Consider the following 16,710-nt stretch of genomic DNA (forward strand, 5'->3'; position numbering starts at 1 on the left):
GGAAAACATTTTGTGCGATATGTAATAAAACTAGTTGTATTATGCCTATACACACTGTATGATGCCTTGCCATGAACACATATAAAGACATTGCTTTAAACCTAATTAAGTAGAAAACCATGACCTAGACGCTACATTAGTTCATCTTATTAGTGAAAAAAAGAAAGAAAGTTGGACAGAATTTTACCAAATCAACAGATGGACAATAGCATTTATTTCATGATAAAGATGGTTTCCGTCACTGGTCCTGTGTCTGATTCATCTTGGATGACACCCAGAAAGCTGCTTTTCTGTTGGCATGTGTGTCCGCTGCTACATATGTAATGCACGCTCTTTGTGTGTGCTGTGGGGTCTCTTACTAGAGATTCTGTGACCGTTGAACTCAATGGCTGAGTGTGCAGATTATTTTGCTGCTTTTCTTGCTTTTTCTGTTAATTACTTCAGTTAGTTGAAGTATATTGAATGTCTCTGCATAGAGAAGAAAGTGAAGGAAGTGCTTAGGCATAATTTTGTGTGATAATCCAATTACTAATGGAGGGAGTATTCACTGTTGATGGCCTTTTTTTGTCATGCTTAGCCCATCAAGAATGAAAGCTTCCCCATTAGTAACTGGATTACTGGACACAATTATGCATTCATGCTTTTTCACGCTTTCCTCATGGTAATGTGTTTAACCTAGCTGCTGTTTTGAGTGTTTGTATGGCAGGTCTCTTAAAGCTGAACGCTAGGATAAACAAGCATTGTCTAAATAAAAGAGGCATATGTATTCTTACTTGGTGTGCTTTGTGATTTTTTTTTTTACAGATCTGTGCAGTGATACAGCATGACACCTCTCTACAGGAAGTTCTAAGACCTGCTTCCTCTCTTTATGCTGGGTCACCGGTCTTGTCTCCGCCCCTTCCTGTAGTTTTCTGAAGGCAGCCTGTAGTGGGTGAGGCCTGATGGGCCCCTCCTGTAGTGTGCTCTCTGCTCAGGCTATGTGCAGCACTGTCACTAATACTTTTACAAAGTAATAAATGTGTTTGCAAAGACATTCAGTACGCACAAAGTGGATTTATATTCTTTGCAGTTATTAAAAGAGATGTATGTGGGGTTTTTTTTTTATTATTATTCATACTTACCTAGGTGGATGCAGCATCAGTACGAGCTTTGGCTGTACTTCTCCTTTAAGGAATATATTTAAGTTGTTGTGATTTAGTAAAAATATTAGGAAAGATCTTTGTGTGTGTTGTGCATAAAAGGAAGAATTTTGTTTCATTACTTCATTGAAAAAGGTATGGTTTGACATCGGTGATGCTCATATTTTTCAGAATGCTGAAAGATCTTTGGCTCTTTGGCTGACTACCTGGACTGTTGTTGGAAATGCTGCCCTGCTCATGGAACGGCTCTATCATTCATAGTAGTTGGGCCTACTTGTGGCGTCTTTTCCAGTTGGGTGCCCCTGTTTTTTTACATGACTTAAAGGGCCATCCAGAGAGAGGTTCCACCATTTCACTATCAGTTTAGAGTTCTTTTTCCTTTTCTTCATTTTTTTCTGGGCTGTTCTGAAAATTATCCCCTTGGTTTCAGCGCTGTCCACACATGGCATATTGGGGTCTCCAACCTGATGAAGCAGACCAGCTGCGAAGTGCGTTCAGACTGCTGCACCCCTTTCTGTACCACTGGCCACTGAATTATTATATTACTATTTTTCTAGTTTTATGATATTTGTAGTTATAATTGTCTGGGCCAGATAGGATTAGTGCTCTATCAGGGAAGTTACTGTGCTGCTCATATGCATGAACGTTAAATGTTATGTCTTACAACCTTTTAACAGTTTATTGTAATATAATTATTTGCTTTCAGACATTTGTGTTTGTTTCCTTTCCTCTTTGGGGTTATGGTTAGCCCCGTAAAGTCCGCATATCAGTTTCTTTTGTTTTGTTGAAAGATCTTTAATTGTGACAAAGGCTTCTTTCAGTTTCCAGAGGCACTCTTTAATGTTGTGAGGTAAGCTCTTACTAGCTGATCATAACTTGAATATGTCATATCACTATATTTGAAGTCACATGTGTACTGTTTCATGGCAATTTGCTGACCTGTGTTTGACTTTCATGTAAAATGCAGGTCAAATGCAAGAAAACTACTAAATACCTTTAGAAATGTAATTGAGGTGACTGACAGTTGTAAAATGTACAATATTCAAGTGACCTAATTACAAAACCCTCTTTGATTAGGCATAAATATTTAAAATACTAAAATCGCCAATTTTGCAAGGCCCCATCACATAAACTAGCTTCAGTTTGTTGTAAAAGTGGATTCTGGTGGCAGAATCCTGAGCTTCAGTGCAAGGAGGGTTATTCTTCAGTGCAGAGGGTCCCAGTGCTCGAGAGCTAAATTATGCAAACTAAGGGTTACGTCTACATTAGAAAGTGACAGGCTGGCCATATGAGTGGCAACTCTTCAACAATTTCAACCACTTCCAATCAGATTGGAATCAAAATCCTAAGTGACTGAACATGGAAATCGGAGGCTTCAGTTGTGTCTATGGGTATGTTTGACCCTTCATCCCGAAGCGCATTTTTGAGGTCAGGTACTGATGACATCATTTGAACTTTAATGACATCCTGATCTTAGTCCGTAGGGTTCAATATTGAGTTGGCCCACCCTTTGCAGCTATAAACAGCTTCAACTCTTCCGGAAAGGCTGTCCACAAGGTTTAGGAGTGTCTATGAAAATGTTTGACCATTCTTCCAGAAGCACATTTATGAGGTCAGGCACTGATGTGGACGAGAATGCATGGCTCACAGTCTCCACTCTAATATATCCCAAAGGTGTTCTCTCAGGTTGAGGTCAGGAAAAGTTCCTCCACCCCAAACTCGCTCATCCTTGTCTTTATAGACCTTGCTTTGTGCACTGGTGCGCAGTCATCTTGGAACAGGAAGGGGCCATCCCCAAACTGTTCACACAAAGTTGGGAGCATGAAATTGTCCAAAATGTCTTGGTATGCTGACACCTTAACAGTGCCCTTCACTGGACCTAAGAGACCAAGCCCAACCCCTGAAAAACAACCCCAACGCCATAATCACCCCTCCACCAAATGGTTGGGACCAGTGCACAAAGCAAGGTCCATAAAGACATGGATGAGCAAGTTTGGGGTGGAGGAACTTGACTGGCCTGCACAGAGTCCTGATCTCAACCTGATAGAACACCTTTGGGATGAATTAGAGTGGAGACTGTGAGCCAGGCCTTCTTGAACAACATCAGTACCTGACCTCAAAAATGCGCTTCGGGAAGAAGGGTCAAACATACCCATAGGCACAATTCTAAACTTTGTGGATGGCCTTCCCAGAAGAGCTGAAGCTGCAAAGGGTGGGCCAACTCAATATTAAACCCTACGGACTAACACTTGAATGCCATTAAAGTTCATGTGTGTGCAAAAGGCAGGCGTCGCAATACTTTTGGTAATATAGTGCCTGTGTGTATATATATATATATATATATATATATATATATATATATATATATATATATATATTGCAGAAAAGATATCTTTACAAGGACATTTTCCAGTGGAAAATTCCTCAGCAGTATTTAAATATTTTTCTTCCTAGAAGTGTTAGTCAAGCACATGACTAGATTTTAACCAAGGGGAATTACTTGTCCTCCTATATAAAATGTTGGTATCTCAATGAAATATAGGCTATCCTGTGATTGATGGAGCTTGTGCTCTTGCTTGTCGACCCAGTTTTGTACGTCTATGATAAACGTCCTGTATTGCCTTCGAACAAGGTGTATGAGTGTACGAGGAATTTTCTTTCATGTACCACCTTATATACAGTTAATGGCTTAGTAATTTCTGAGTTACTTAAATAATCCCTTAATAATGTGATGTAATTTTTTAAGCAACTGCACCTGACAAGATAATAGAATATTGGACAAGACAGAACTAAAACAATAAGTGCAAATGGAGTCAGATGAGTCAAATTAGGAACAATACATACATAAAATATTGTTTTTGATCACTAGTACATGGTATGCACTTAAAGCGGAACTATACTGCATCTGAGCATCACAAACCAAGAATGCAATTAAATTCATTTGTAATATTTAAAGCAAACTCCTTAGTCGATCCATGTTTCCATGCTTTATGTTGCTGAGAAATCACTTTGAAAAACACCTCCCCAGCTTTATTAGGCATGGCCATCTTGAGGGCAGATGATTCCTGTAGCATTTACTTCCTGGAATTCACCTGCCTTTGGCTCAGGCATGCATGCAGGAGGGTATTTTTAGCTGAGAAAACCCCTCCTCCTCTCCTGAAGATTCCTGGGACGTATGCCATCATTTGCTTAGGCCTGGAAACCAGGAAAAAACTGAGAAAATGCAAAAAAAAATTTAAAAAAAGTAAATATCATATACCTTCCTATCTTTTTACTAATGCTAGCAGCATAAGGGTTAAAAATAGTCAATGTTGTTTGAGGGAGTCAATTTCCACTTTAAATTGGCCAAAGACATTAGAAGGTAGTCATAAATGCAACACAATATGCTACCTTAAATAGGAACTGCAGTCTGCTCACATAATTTGTAATAAAAACATCTTTGCCATTCTGAAGCTTCCCTCCAACCACTTTGCATATTATTTTATATATACTGTGATTCTGTACTTGCCAAATATGCTGCAGAAATCTCGCTCCACTGAGTCTGGCTGCAACCATTTTAACTGTGGGCAGCTGAAGCTGCTGCCTGTTCACTTCCTGGATTTACACAGACACACAGAGGGACACCTCAAGCTCTACAGCTCTCATTGGCCCTCTTATGACTCATCCCCCCCCCCTTCCTGGCAAACTCTCACCAGAGTGAGAGAGAAAGCTGTGCATGATGTCATAAACCTAGGCTTGTTACCAGACAGGAAGCAGGAAGTGTTTTTTACTATCCAAAGTTAAAACAAGAGCAGAAGATTTACTGCCAGTTCACACAGGGGCGACTTGTCAGGCGCAAGTTCCGTTCTGTACTATGGAACCATTCTAATAGGAGCGACGCAAGTCGCTCCAACTTAGAAAAAGGTTCCTGTACTACTTTGGGGGCGACTTGAGGCGACTTGCATAGACTTCTATACAGAAGTCGTTTTGCAAGTCGCCGTGGAAGTCGTGTGCAGGTCGCCTCAGTGAGGCGACCTGCAAGTCGTGCCACCCCTGTATGAACCGGGGCTTAATAGATGGAAATGACTGAAGGTCCGCTTTATAGTAGTTGTAAATCTCAGTTGTGAAATCTGAACAAAGCACATATATCTGTAGTGTTTACGTGTCTCTCTCTAAAGCTCTTAATGTCTTTCTCTCTTGTGCTTCATTCCTCTGTTATTAGCATGAGTCACTTGTGAGAAGTTTTCCCAACACATGAGATAAATATGTGATGGGGGAGAGAGCACAGTACACAGCTTATCTACTCAGAACACAGTAATGTATCCTTCCTTTGTTTCTGTGCAGTGTGGAGGGGTGTGTGTCCCCCTTTCCTCCAATCAGCTCTCACACACTTTATAAGAGCTCTGACTACAGCTCTCTACCCCCTCAAAGATAGAGAAGGATTTTACCACAAATCTGCACCTTTGAATGGATGTAGAGAGGAGAAGACTGCAGATAGACAAGTAAAACATACAGTATGTAGGAGGATTTGTTTATTCTCTGTGTATCACCTGAGGCCAGTCACTTTACTGGGTATATGTGAGGGTTTACAGCCACTTTAACAGAGAAATCAAATCATATCTGCATAAACATTTTATCAATTGAGCTTACAATTTTTTGTCAGAGGAGGGAAGGGACTGTGGCAGACTGCTTTGGTGCCAGCTTTATGTGCAATAAAACAATACCAATTGAAGGTGTGTCAGGGGTTACTCCAAAAAATGCCCCACGACAACAAAAATTGTTGTGGACTATCTCGGTACCCAGGGATTTAGACAAGGTAAATATAAAAATATTAATTTATTGAAAAAGAGAACATGAATAAAAGACATTGAATACAACAATACATAAAGTGGTTATTGCATACAGTTACAGGTGATTCAAAAAAAGAACAAGTAAACCCCACTGGTATATGGGGAGTAAAGATGTAGGTCCAAACGTAATCCTCTACATGTTTAGTGACAAAAGTCGCTTCTTCAGGAGGAGTCGACCATAAACATCTATAGAAAATAAAATCTTATAATTATGTAGTCACAGATAATACGAACAGTAAAAAAGACAAGGAATACAATTTACATATGTAGCGCTGGTATTTTTGCCTTTTAATTCCATGTAATGCTAAACAGTGACAATGTTATAAATTAGTATTTGGCTCCCTCTACTGGTATACTTAGGAATAGACTTGGTAATCTTTCACATAAGACCACACAGGAAGTGACTTAATGTTTACCTTGGGAAAGGATCTACCTACCCAGAATGCCCACTCACCTACCCATGAACACAGAGTGGCTGAACTGTATGCTGGGTAGGATATAAAAAAGCTCTGCTCGGCCATTTTCTTACTCTTTGGGACGCATGGCCTGCCTGCAAGGATCTGAGAGCAGGTGCCGCGGCCTACATCTTGTGGAGCAGAACAACTAGTGACTCTGCCTTACTCCTGTGTGCTGGAGAAACAGTGTGACCGGATCGGGAGGGATCCAGAGATGACTGACGGAGCCATTTGAAGGTCCCGGTCATCTTGCGGAGCGGTGCAGCGTGACAGAGCCGACTGATGGCAGCACTGAGACCAGCGGAACGGAGGCATCCATTCATTCAGACCTGGTGTGGTGAGAGGGCAGACGCCCGCAGTTCTTTAACACACTTTACACACTCATACCACAGTGTTCGGTGAGACCTGTAGTTCCGCATAGGGGTCTTATTCAAGCAGACTGAGTTTAAGCAGGCCTCAAGCCTATACTTTGCTGAGAACTGATACTGTGTGGTTCACAGACAACTGTACTGGAGGCAGCTACAAGTGTGTTATACAGCAAGAACGGTTTCAATTATTATTCTACACTATTGCTTTGCTTGTTAAACCCTTGGATTACAATCACTGCAGTATAATAGCTAGCAGAAGACAGAAGATCAAAGACTACATCTTTCATTGTAGGGCCTTGTGTTCAATCACAGTGACAAAGGACTGCATCATAAAGCAGGAGGAGCTCATTAGCAATTGTATTGTGTTGTGTGTATAACTTTGCATTACCGTGTTAGTACAGCGTGCTGGAAGTGGGAAGGTGCCCAGTGTATAATGGCATTGTTCACTCTGAGCACTAGTCCCACTTGGAGACGTACCTGCAGGGGATTATCCAAGGGATCTTTATACTTTAATAAGTTGTGAGAGTTCAGCGCATTGTCACATTACGTTTGTGTGGCAGTGCCATCATTGTATTTACTGTTCATACCAGTCTCAGTAAAATTACATTCTAGTTAATTTCAATGTGTAGATGTGTTGTTAATTATTCTGCAGGTGAAGCTACAGATACCCAGGTAATGAAAAAAGGTACATTATTGTGTATTACATATTGTGGGAGTGTCATTAAGTGTTAAGCTTCACACCAACACTGCACCACAGCTGTGTCAAGCTGGTTGAGCAAGTTCATAGGGGATAAGGATAGCAGAGTACAGGCCCAATCAAATATCAGCAGCTCCTTTGGGGGTCAGTGCTACACATAGATACAATAAATCAGATAATATTGGAGTGTTATAGTCAGGCATGGCTTACCAGTGGAAGCCCAAGGAAGGGCACCAAACGGCACAGTTTGAGGCACCCTAAACGGGTAATACCCCTGCGGCGAACATGGGAAGCACTAAAAGGTGCAATAACTGAAATAAAAAAAATATATATATAAAAAAATTATATTTTTTGATATCAGTTATTTCACCTCTTAGTCCTTCCCGTTGGCTACTCCAATATTATCTGATTTATTGTATCTATGTATCTATTGTATGCAATAACCACTTTATGTATTGTTGTATTCAGTGTCTTTTATTCATGTTCTCTTTTTCAATAAACTCATATTTTTATATTTACCTTGTTTAAATACCTGGGGTACTGAGATAGTCCCCAACAATTTTTGTTGTCGTGGGGCATTTTTTGGAGTAGCCCCTGACACACCCACTTTTCACTATTCCAAATTCAAGGATGATGATGCCCGCCCCTACCATATTTCCTATTATCTAGATTGAGGCAATACCTTATACAATACCAATTGAAGGTTTTCTAACCAACATATATAGTATAGTATAGAATATATACACAATTCTATACCCACAGTTGATCCAGAGGAAGGCAAAAAACCTCAGCAAAGCATGATCCAATTTGCTTACAGCAGGGGAAAAAAAATTCCTTCCTGATCCCCCGAGAGGCAATCAGATTTTCCCTGGATCAACCTTACCTATAAATGTTAGTACCCAGTTATATTATGTACATTTAAAGCAATCTACTGAGATGGCCAGAACCACCTCTGGAGGGAATCTATTCCACATTTTCACAGCTCATACTGTAAAGAAACCTTTCTGTATTTGGAGATGAAATCTCTTTTCCCGTAAAGAGTGCCCCCTTGTCCTCTGTGATGACCTTAAAGGATAACTAAAGGTTACAAGGGTTTACAACCCCTTTAAAGTGAATAAAGCAACATCAAGATCACTATAAGGACCCCTTATGTATTTATACATTTTGATTATATCCCCCCTTAATCTCCTCTTCTCAAGAGAGAACAAATTCAGTTCCTCTAATCTTTCCTCATAGATGAGCTCCTCCATGCCCCTTATCAGTTTGGTTATCCTTCTCTGCACTTTCTCCACTTCCCCATTATAATTTTTATGAACTGATGCCCAAAATGATGAGGTCCTACTAATGATTTGTACAGGGGCAAAATAATCTTTCTCTCGCTCTGGAGTCCATACCTCTCCTAATACAAGAAAGGACTTTGTTCGCTTTGGAAACCGCAGCTTGGCACATAATGCTATTATTAAGCTTATGATCTACCAAAACCCCCAGATCCTTCTCCATCATTGATTCCCCCAGTTGTATTCCCCCTAGTATGTATGATGCATGCATATTCTTACCCCCCAAAGGCATAACTTTACATTTATCAACATAAAACCTCATTTGCCACTTAGTTGCCCAATCAAACAGTGCATTGAGGTCGTCGTATAAGTTGAAGACATATTGTAAGGATGTTACTCCACTGCATAGCTTGGTGTCATCTGCAAAGACTGAAATGGTACTTTTAATCCCAGACCCTATATCATTAATAAAGACATTATAAAGAAAATATATACAAAACCACACCACATTGTGTTGAATATGCAGAATAGGAACCCATACCTTAAAACTTTGGGGGGGGGTATTAAAATTTGTCTGAGAAAAATTCTTAACTGGTGCCATTGTCCTTGGCAAATATTTAGCTTCTATTTTTTCCTTAATTCATTTTTTACTCACAGATTAGAAATGTAAAATGTATTTCTACCCAAACTCGTGCTCTTCATTTTACTGCAATGAACTGTGGGCCTGGTTACCTCTGCCCCACAGCCTGCCATGTTGTTTACGTGAACTGCGGAGCAGGAATGACCCGGCCTGTAGCTCAATGAAGTGAAAAAAGGGCGCAAGTTCAGAGTTTGGCTAAGGATGCCAAAGCTCATCTCTATTGTCTCAGACACCTTTTATTAATTTCCCCACTGTGCTTGTGCCAATTCCTTCTACTACATAATATAAAATAACAGTACAGTTTACTAGGAGAAGAACAGTGTATGTACTCAGTGAATTATGGGATCTTTTATTTTTTTTCCCAGTTCCAACCTGCGAAGCTAACCTCTCAGCAAGAGGGTCAAATCTATGTGTGATAGATCTTGTATTAAAGGAGTTTGGGCTTGTGTAGATGGCAACAGTTTGACAAACTTCTGAGATCATTCAGAGTTCATTTGAGCTAGAGATGACCTCCTTCTGACCAGCACTTGACCAACTTCAAGTGGGTTATGCATTCCTATAGACTTTTTTTGGAAAAGCAAAATATGATTGAAACAGACAAAAATGTGTCCAAAGAGGCCCTAGGTTTGTTGTATTACAGAAAGGGATTTTTTTTTAAATTTTTTACCAACATTGATAGTTGTCTTGTGTGGTCATTTTTTCATTTTGCTATTCAACAATGCTTATGTTATTTTTTCATTTCCTGTGAATTTATCCTTGATGAGTAGCTGTCTGTCGTATGAATGAATATATATATCAAGCATAACACATAATCAAATTCAGCACAGTGTGGTAAGTCTTTATGCACATTAAAAGCCTGAAAGGCTGTAAGACTTTGTTCTCTGTACAGCACCCGAGCCAGGTTTTCTTACTGCTTTATTAAATGGAGAATAATTAAACTATATTTAGAGCCTATAATTGGTGCTAATTTAGATGTGAACCTGTGTGTAAACATCAGTGATAGAGTGAAGCAAGAGGATCCATATCCTCAATTGCAAGCCCCACTATTAAAGAAATTGGTCTATAAATAGCATTATATCGAGAGTGGGTGCAAAAACAGTGCATCTTTTCACAGACACTGTAGGGGAATGAATATATATATATTCAGTCAGAAATAATAATTTGATCCCCTGCAGATTTTGTAAGTTTACCCACTTACAAAGAAATGAAGGGTCTATAATTGTTATCATATGTGTATTTTAATTGATAGAGACAGATTATCAACCAAGAATCCAGAAAAAACACATGATACAAATGTTATAAATTGAGTTGCAGCTCAGTGAATAAAATAAGTATTTGATCCCCTACCAACCAACAATAATTCTGGTTCCCATAGACTGGCTACAGTATGTGCTTATGTGGTACACAGATTAGTCCTGTCAATTTAATTTAACCACAACTCATTAGGTGTATAAAAGACATCTGTCCACAGAATCTTTCTCCCATTCAAAACTCACCATCATGGGTAGGACCAAAGAGCTGTCAAAGGATGCCAGGGACAAGATGGTAGACCTGCACAAGGCTGAAATGGGCTGCAAGATCATCAGCAAGAAGCTTGGTGTGAAGGAGACAACTGTTGGAAGGATTAATAACAAATGGAATAAATACAAAACAACCATTAATCGCCCTCGGTCTAGAGCTCCATGCATTATTTCGCCTCATGGGGTAAGGATGATCATAAGAAAAGAGAGGGATCAGCCCAGAACTACATGGGAGGAGCTTGCAAATGATCTCAAGGCAGTTGGGACCACAGTCAACAAACAAACCATTGGTAACACAATACGCCACCATGGATTGAAATCCTTCAGTGCCTGCAAGGTCCCATTCCTCAAGAAGGCACATGTACAGACCAGTTTGAAGTTTGCTAATGAACATCTAAATGATTCAGAGAAGGATTGGGAGAAAGTGCTGTGGTCAGATCAGACCAAAATTTAGCTCTTTGGCATTAACTCAACTCGCCGTGTTTGGAAGAAGAAAAATGCTGACTATGACCCTAAGAACACCATCCCTACAGTCAAGCACAGAGGTTGAAACATGATGCTTTGGGGCTGTTTCTCTGCTAAAGGTACAGGCAGACTTTGCCGCATTAAGGGGCCAATAGATGGGGCCATTTATTGTAAAATCTTGAATGAGAACCTTCTTCCCTCAGCCAGAACACTGAAGATGGGTCATGGATGGGTCTTCCAGCATGACAATGACCTAAAACATACCTCCAAGGCTACAAAGGAGTGGCTCAAGAAGAGGCACATTAATATCATGGAGTGGCCTAGCCAGTCTTCAGACCTTAATCCTATAGAAAATGTATAGAGCGAGCAGAAACTTTGAGTTACCAAGCAACAGCCAAGAGACCTTAAGGATTTAGAGAAGGTTTATAAAGAAGAGTGGACCAAAATCCCTCCTAAGATGTGTTCAAACCTGGTAACCAACTCCTTTTTTTTCCTTGCGTCTATCTAGCAAGGTTACTCTGTGGTATAAGCAAGGAAGCTGAGAATTCTGCAGTGTGTAAATGTGCTTTTACTATACAAAGATGCTGTACATGCAAAACTATTACAATATTAGGAATACAATACAAGCCTGACAGATATCTATAACAAGCAAAATGCCTAGCAAATGAACAGCCTATGGTCTATAACAGTACAAATACACTTAAATGTTACTTATCTTCTGTTACTGTATGTTCGTGATCTCTATTGGCAACGATTCTTCTGGAGGCCAGGCACTGTTCTTGTATCATGAGTGGCTTCTGATCTTAAAGCATGATGATGTGTGTGTGTGTGTGTGTCCCAGTCTACTCATCCTTTTTATTTGTACAAGTTTGTTACCAAAAGTTAATGGTTACAAACTTGTTTCCATAACAACCGACTAACAGTCATTCTTTCAGTTTGAGAGCTGAAAGAATATCAAACAAGTAAGTCTCTTACTTGTTTACTGTAGCTATAGAGACAATAGCCTATTCAAACTGTAATACAACAATGGTATCTACGTACCCATTGTATGCAACAGCATTTGTTTGAGAAATATACTCAAGCCAAAACCTGACAGTATTTACCACTATTGTAATATGTGCCCATTCATATGTTATGTCTGATTAATATAAAAAATCATATTTTAACAAACACAACACAGCTACAATGAATGAATGAGTGACTTGTATAGCGCTACCTATGCAAACTGAATCGCCTCAGGGCGCTTTTTAACCTACCAGCATGTCTTTGGTGTGTGGGAGGAAACCGGAGTACCCGGAGGTAACCCACGCAAGCACAGGGAGAACATGCAAACTCCAGGCAGGTAGTGCCGTGGTCGGGATTTGAACCAGCGACCCTATTGCTGCTAGGTGAGAGTGCTACCACTACACCACTGTGCTGCCCTACAAGAGATGTCTTACTTCTGTGGTTGCCAACAAGGGTTTCTCCACCAAGTACTGAGTCATGTTTTTCTTGAGGATCAAATACTTATTTTACTCACTGAACTGCAACTCAATTTATCACATTTGTATCATGTGTTTTTTTCTGGATTTTTGGTTGATATTCTGTCTCCTATCATTTAAAATACACCTATGATAAAAATTATAGACCCTTCATTTCTTTGTAAGTGGGCAAACCTACAAAATCTTCAGAGGATCAAATAATTATTTTCCTCACTGTAGTTCTAACCAGCTCAGTGGATATATATAACTGGATACTAACATATAGGTAATAACATCGGAGATTGTTGATCCAGGGAATATCTGATTGTCTCCTGGTGGATCAGAAAATAATTTATTAAAAGAAAATGTACTTTATTTTTCCCCGCTGGAGCAAATTGGACCATGCTTTATTGGGGGTTTTTTCTCCTTCCCCTGGATTAACTGTGGGTATAAGATTTTATATGGGAAGGTTTTCTGTTTAATCTATTTATTTATTCTATTTTTTTTTCTGTTGGTTGAACTGGATGTCTTTTTTCAACCTAACTATGTAAAAATACATATCATATGTAGGTTACTATTTCATTATTCTAGATATAAAAAAAAAACAAATAATAGCGCTATATCCCAGGAAAACACTAATCAAAATATCAGATCCAGAATGGGATACGTTTGTTTCTATACTGTTTTGAATAATATCAGAATCCAGATTTCATGGTCCATTCTTTCTTTGGCCTTTTTTACTGCATATTTATTTCATTTTGCGAAATCATGTCAGTTCTGCCTTTATGCCAACATTTTTCTGCGATCTGGCATCTCAATGGCTGGGATGTGATTGCATTGGAGCATGTGTGATCAGAAACAATCTTTCCAATTCAGTTGTGTGTGCTGGGAAAGGCATGGAGGGAGCAGTGGCAGTGGTGAGTTAGGAAATGGATAGAGTGATAATTCCTCTGTTGCCTTTACTTGTTTCCAGTGGGATTTTTACTTCTTTGCAATGCAACATGAGCCAGTCCAGGTCTGAGAAAATCCCTTCCTAATTGGCAAACTTCCAGGAATAACAAGCTTGTCATTGTGCTAGGGACAACACAGACAGGTGGGAGGCAGGTGCAATGTGTTTTAAATAAACACAACTCTATAAAGTGTTCAGACAGAAGGTAAACCGATACGGTGCACGTAGCCCTTATTCACAAATTACATTAAGTGATTGGCTGTATACATTATAATCATTAAATGCTATCTCAGATGATATTACTATATTGAATTTAAAAATCTCACCCTGAATTAAAGTAGTCATCCCAAAGAAGATACGGGATATAAAAAGCTATCAACCGACCATCCTGTTTTTGGCAGTTTGTTGCTGGATCTCTACTTTGCATCTCACAGCTTCCGAACAGACAAAAATCATTGACTGCTGACAATGTTACAAATGTTGGTTGGCAATCACGTTGACTTTAAGCCTCATACACACGATCGGATTTTCCGACGGGAAATGTGTGATGACAGGCTGTTGGTGGAAAATCCGACTGTGTGCACGCTCCATCGGACAATTGTTGTCAGATTTTCCGCGGACAAATGTTCTCTAGCAGGTTTTAAAATTTTCCGCGGACAAATGTCTGTTTCGGATTTTTCGAGCGTGTGTACACAAGTCCGTCAGACAAAAGTCCAAAGTGCAAACATGCATGCTCGGAAGCAAGGACGAGCCAGAAGCGGTCGGTCTTGTAAACTAGCGTTCGTAATGGAGAATTAACATTCGTGACGTGGCAAATTATGAAATCTCAAAATGCAGCGCACAATTCTCTTCTTCTTTAATGGGATAATAATGAAGCTGCTTTGCTGGTGATACTGATGGAGTTATTGCAAACAAATTTTCAAAGGCTTTTTTTTTCTAGTGATATCAAGAATAATATTATTATGCTTTTTTTTTTTTAATTTGGGCAAGTTACTACAACACCATTATCCCGTACTTTTTAAGATCAAAGATACAACTTTGTTGGTGTCCCTTGTCAATTTTACATTGTATTTTATAAAATGTAACTGCCTACTCCCAAACTGTCATTTGAAGTAAAACACATAGCCGAGTATAAATAACATGTTATCTCCTCCGATTCCGCAACATGTCTGGTTGACGAACGTTCAGAAACTAACTAAAAAGCACAAAATGAAAAGCGCAAAATGAAAAGCGCAAAATGAAAAGCGCGAATCAACACTCACCAAAACTTCTACTAACATGAAATTAGCAGAATGAGCCCAAAGGGTGGTTCTAAAGAAAAAACATATAGTACGTCACTACATTCGTGATTGTTGGCCAACAATTGTGTACCATGTGTATGCAAGACAAGTTGGGGCCAACGACCTTCGGGCAAAAGTTCACGGTTTTGTTGGCCAAGAATCTGATCATGTGTACGAGGCTTTAGACAGCTATTTCATTAATTTCAGCAACATTTTCTACCTTGTACCTCTGGATCTCTGAACCAGCATGTAAATCACTTGACTTTGCAGCCGAGCTGGACAGTTATTGATAATGCTCACTGTCCTACAGGCATCTCATAAGCCCTTTGCATACTGAAGCCACTGGAAACTGTGGTGAAGGCGTGAAGCACAGATAGGTTCAATTGGCTTGGTATTGTCTGATTACTATTCCTAGCATTGTTAAGGATTTATCTATGTAGAGATCAGCAGCAACTCATCAACAAGCTCAAAAAACAGTTGTTTATGCTACTTAGTAGCTAATAGTCATTGTGAATATAAACTGTGTTATTTTGAGTATTCTTATGGTACTTAGGCCGGCCATACATGGTTCGAACCGTTAATGGGCAGGCTTAATGTACCAAGTTGATCGATCGATCAACTTGGGGACAACCAGCCTGCCAGATTCTCTTGTGATTATCGCTAGTGGCTATCACCCTCCCCGCCAAGAGAAGTCAATGGCCTGGCAGGAGGGATTGCCCTGTCAGCACTGTCTCTGTTGATGGGGGAATCTTGTGAATTTTTTTCCTGCAACCCGTGGTTGGCAGCTGGCATTACATGAGATTTTATGTTAAATCACTGGAGAGAGACAATGAGTTGATTTACTAAAGGACACTAGGGTATCGACTTTGCATGGGAAGTTGAACATTGCAAGGGAATTTAACCTAAAGCTTAGAGAATTAGGTGAAATTTCACATTGCAAATAATACCCAATCACATGCAAGAATAATGTAAAATTTAGCATTTTTGCTTGCACATGATTGGATGATGAAAGTCAGCAGTGCTTTATTATGTTCACTAAGCTCTGGGGATAAATCCCTTGCAAAGTAAACAGCCTATTTTCCTTTAGCAAATCAACCCCAATGGGAGGAAAAGAGTAGTATGTACAAGATATTTTGTCACGGTTTATATTGGATGAGAGAAGTAGCGATCAAGACAGGTTTTGACTTGTCTGTTCACTATCTATGAAGGTATTAGTTATCCAGGTGATGGTGGTGGAGATTTACTAAAACTGGTGCACACAAAATCTGGTGCAGCTGTGCATAGTAACTAATCAGCTTCCTACTTCAGCTTGTTCATTTAGGCTGGGTTCACACTAGTGCGACAAACGCTCCGACATTGGGAGCTCATGTCGCATGATGTGTGAAAATCAATGTTTCCCTATGGGAGCCATCCTAACTGGTCCGACACAAGTCGGTCCAACTTTGAAAATGCTCCCTGTACTACTTTAGTCCGACTTTGATCCTACTTCAGCCCATTGACTATCATTGAAGTCGGATCAAAGTCGTATCGCCGTCTCACATGATCCAACTTTGGCATGCGACTTGTGCTCAGATGATCTTGAGGTGGAACTCCGCGCCAAATTTGAAATTAAAAAACGGCATGGGTTCCCC

At 39.7% G+C, this 16,710-nt stretch overlaps 1 protein-coding gene across 1 annotated transcript in view; it reads left to right on the plus strand.

The window, feature by feature from the left end:
- The window catches only part of RET (ret proto-oncogene), a 155,968-nt gene that overhangs the window by 17,697 nt on the left and 121,561 nt on the right, over nucleotides 1-16,710 (plus strand). The gene's annotated exons all lie outside the window — the stretch shown is intronic.

This window comes from Aquarana catesbeiana, linkage group LG08, assembly GCF_042186555.1.
Source record: "Aquarana catesbeiana isolate 2022-GZ linkage group LG08, ASM4218655v1, whole genome shotgun sequence".
In the NCBI taxonomy this organism is placed as follows: Eukaryota; Metazoa; Chordata; class Amphibia; order Anura; family Ranidae; genus Aquarana; species Aquarana catesbeiana.